Source organism: Pteropus vampyrus, unplaced genomic scaffold (assembly GCF_000151845.1).
Source record: "Pteropus vampyrus isolate Shadow unplaced genomic scaffold, Pvam_2.0 Scaffold105, whole genome shotgun sequence".
NCBI classification, from domain to species: Eukaryota; Metazoa; Chordata; class Mammalia; order Chiroptera; family Pteropodidae; genus Pteropus; species Pteropus vampyrus.
Window position 1 is genome coordinate 2763975 of NW_011888886.1, and position 4773 is coordinate 2768747.

The window sequence follows — 4773 nt, forward strand, 5'->3', positions numbered from 1 at the left end:
GTTCTCATTATCACATTCTAAACATGGTATGATTCTACACTGTATTTTCATGTTTATAAACCCTAACACTTAAAAACTCTCTTTCCTCTTACAGTTGAATGGCATTATCCTGGTATATGCAGTAAGCAATGTTTATTAGAAAATATTTATGTAAAATAAACTTTCATATTTTGAATTCTGTCTAAAAACTGTTTTAATGTGATTAGTTTTAAGTTACGTAAAGTGCAATTTTAAAAATATAAACTGATTAATCCTTTTAGAATTTCTGCTTGGGACCAGCAGGAAGAGAAACATGGTATCTGAAAATACTGTGTAGTTTTTAAAATTATAGTTGTCATTTAAAAAAAATCCCAGTAAATCTTTTCTCATATGCAGTTAACAATCTGACCATTAGTATAATACACATTATGTGATTTTTAGTCCAATAAATCTTTTATTCAAATACTTTGTTAGTACTTTATCATTGTTTAAAGCAACTCCTTTAAGAATATACTTAGATGAAGAATTCTTCATTTTTGCCCTTGAGGAGGGGAGGGAACAAACATGAGCTATTCCAGATATTCTACACAATCATTTAATTCCACAGCAATCCTGTAAGTAAACAATCTCCATTTCACAGATAAAAACACTGAGGCTCAGAGTGAATAACCTGTCCCAGACCAGAGAGCCAGTATCCTAGAAAAGAATCCACTGATTACCCAAGAAATGCTTTCTAGAAAACTGTCAGCACACTATTCCTGACAAGAGGCACCCTGCCTCTCTTCCTTATCCTTGACACTTCATGTTGTAGGTTTGCATGCCCCTTAAAAAAACCGGAATCGAATCAGGGACAGACTCCTGGTTGAAATTCTGTATTTCGTATTTCTCTGTGCACTAAGTGACAGGACCGAGTCGTCACAAGTCTGTGTGTAACCTTACTTGTGACTTGTTTGTTGTACTCATTTTTTATACCCATCTCTTAGGGAAGGCAAATTTTGGGGGTCAATTTTAGAAGGTTGCAGCATTACAAGAGTATTTCACAGGAAAAGTATGAAAATGCTTATGTCTCAATTTCTTTTATTTTTTTTTAATATAAAAAGCAGGCATAAAATACAATTACATTACTACAAAGATGCAACAAATTTTTTAAAAATCAGGGGGATACGATTTTTGTTCAAAGGGGACAGCTGATCAAATATTTATGATTATCTAAACCATGCAGTTCATAACTTATTACAATTCTGAACAAAACTCGTCATTATGGAGAAGGGACTCAAGGAGAGTCCCACGCATAAGCACTGTCACACAGTGCTTACCTTCAAAGTGCTTTACAAATCAACTGTGGTGTCTTCACAACATGGGGAAACTGAAGCCTTAGGCTAGGGCAGGAGAGGTGAGTCAGTAGCCGTGTCCACATAGGCTGAAAAACTCAGAAGTGACTTGCTCTCGGCGGATTTTTAAAAACATGTTTCTTAAAGCATGTTTCGACAAGGTAACATAGTGTCTATAGTGTCTAAGTTTCTCCTTTTTACCACCAGAACCTTATAAGAATAGATTAACAATAGCAGCATTATTTCTTAAATCGTGGTTTGGCGACCTTGAGCAGTTCTGAAGGAGCTAGATACACTGATACAAGGGGCCCCTCAGAGCCGGACTCCTGTCTCAAGCATAGGTTACTTTTAAAAACGTCAGCCGTTACTTTAGATTTATTGGTATACTCATCCTTAACGTTTAGATTTTTAAAAAATTCTTGCTTCTAGATAGCATTTTAAAAAATTAATACTTTTCAAAAATTCACTATACACTGATTTTCAACAGTGATACCGGCACGAGTTTCCCTTCTACTTGTCTCATCCCCACAAAAGTAAAAAGATCCAACTGAGGAAACCTCAGGATTCACTACTTAGTTCTCAACAGGAGGGAGGTATTTACGGCTCTCGGAGAAATCCGGTGTGAAGTGAGTGACTTTTGGTCTTATATTTACCTTGGAAGCTTTGGGGCCTCAAGAAAAAGAGAAGCTGGCACCAAATCAGGTTGTTAAACCGAGTCAATGTCGTATTCAATGAGCGCTGGGAGAACATGTGGATCGGTGCGTGCATTCACTCGTGTGTACATGAAACCAGCAACAGGGTAAAAAGCAAATTCTTACCCAAGGTCAGAATCTTTTATTAAGCACATTTCCATTAGCTGGACAAACAATTTTATAAACCCTTATGTCAAACCATGTAACGCGAAGAATCTCCATGGGAGAGATTTTTTTTTCACCCCCTAGAGTATCTTTTTCCCCCCAGAAAACTTCACATCAATCTTCCCCGTCTAGTTGCATCGCACCGTGATTCTCCATATTCTCTAACACATACAGCATTCAAAATTTAAATTTTTGCCATTTTTACTCAAATATTTCAATTACTCATGTGTAAACTTCAAATTATTTCACCTTAATAAAGTTTATTAAAAATATATATATATACTCTCCAATTCAGAATAATATGATAGAACCTCCCATAGTGTAACAAAATCTTTATATAAAATATTAATTCAGTCTCCTTTTAACAAGTCTAATGAATGGAAATATTTATTCTATATAAATTTTATATATTTTTCATTTTTAATCTTACTTAAAAAAAAAAAAAAAAAAGCTGTGCCCCAAAACCAGAACCGCAGCACACACCTGCCAGGACATGGCACGCACGTCTGGTTCTAGTGCGGACAGCGTGAAGAGTGCAGACTGGATACTGTAAGAACAAGATGCAGTCTCAGTATGTCAGGGCCAGAGGCCACTCCATTTCCACAACAGTATCTGTAAGTGGGGCTCTAACTCTTTAAACATCTCTACACGGACCCCAGAGGCAATCAATGAAAAATATCTCACTTCCTTCATCAAAATATTAGATATATTTCAATATCGCATCGAACTATGAATGTGTATGTATATAAAGAGAGATTGGTAAGACTACGTATTTTTTTCTACTTGATGCTTATCATTAATGCACACTGTAGCAGTATATGACATACACTTTGGTGGGATGATGAGCAACACAGCAGGAATGGCCCTGCATAAACTGACTTTAATAGCACTGAGAAAATAAAAAGCAAGTTAAGTGCCTTTCAGGCGGCTTCTTCCCAGTCAGCAGTTTTCATAGCCCAATACTGAAATATTGCCATACACAATTGTGTTTAAGAGATCATATTTAAATATTTAAAATATATCTACAGTATGTTTTAGTTTTATTTATGAGATAATTTTTGAATGTTGAGTATGAAATGTAAAAATAGTCACAAATGTCTTTACCAGAAATAAAAACATATCTAGGGTAGTCAGCGAATTCAAAGCAAACATTTCATAGTCACACACTAATACTGAGGTCTGTAAGAAGGGGTTGGATCAATGATATACATAAAAGATATATTAGTTCCAATACTATCCATTATTGTTTCTATCACCAATACTTAAAAAAAAAATCGGTTATACAATCAAAATAGGCTGACACTGATAACTATTGTGTAAAAATAGTGCACTGTCTTCTGCAAAGCAAATTTGCATCCTAAGAGCTGGTAAACACTTGTTCTTTTTTGTTTTTAAATACAGAAAAGGGTTGAGACTTTGAAAAAAAATTAAATTAAGGCATTCAAAATGGGTAAAGTTGCCTATCATGAAGCATTAGGAAACTACGTTCAAACTTTTTGTTACAGTAACTGCTTAAGCATGAACATGCAGTTCCATCAGGCACACACAGATGAGTGACATAAACCCCAACATCATGGCTTTATACAAGTGCATAGTTGCAACTGTAATAAGTAATGATATCTGATTAATGTATATAAAAAAATAAAGTGGGAAGTTTAAAAAACCCTCTTGCAGTATTACAGTACTATATATGTGTGTGTGTGCGTGTGTGTGTGTACATATACACATATACACATACACACACCCCCAGTAATAATGGTCACTTCGTAAAGATGCAGTCTGTGCCACTGTAGTGGAATCCATTCCCAGAGTCTTCTGGTAAGTGTGCTGGTGAAATCTCTCTGTTGAAGCCAAAAAGATGATTTCTTTAACTCTTCTCAATCTTTTTGTGCAATGTAGTGTGAGCGACTGCCAAGAGAGCTCTATGGGACAAGTGTGGAAGAGTTGCACATGATATTCTTACTCTATTAACCAATCACTGTTAGTTCAACTTGTTGCTCCAAAGGAGCCCAGAAAAATATCTCCAAGATTTATAATTTATATTGCAGGAATAAAGGGGACATAGATATATGTACGTGTGTGTGTGTGTCTGTCTCTCAGGAAAATATAGCTTTTTAGTAAATTTTGGGCCATCATATTTCAGTCTTGTTTTAACCGGAAGAATATGATCACCTCCAATAATGACTGCATTCACAGAAGGCAGTTAGCTGGAAAGAAAGGAAAAATAAAGTTAGACAATGAAATAATCTGAGACTTTTTAATTTGAAAAGGCATTCCATGTACATCATTAAACTGTATAGTCTTCCAACTACTATACTTTTAACACCGAAATCATGCATAAACACATTTATTGTATTACTTTTCTTATTTTTAGGTACATGCAATTATATTCTTTTTCGTATTTTCCCATATTGGCTACACACACGACACAGGCTTTAATATACTTAGCTGGCTATTGGGGTTATTAGACAATGTGTCACTGAACGTAACTTTGACTTGGGGTTTAACTGCTAGCTGCCTCATGTAGCTGAAGGAACAGTGGACTTATGGACCAGGTTCTACTTGACTATTTGACCCTTAGCCACATTTTTAAAATCTGTGAAATG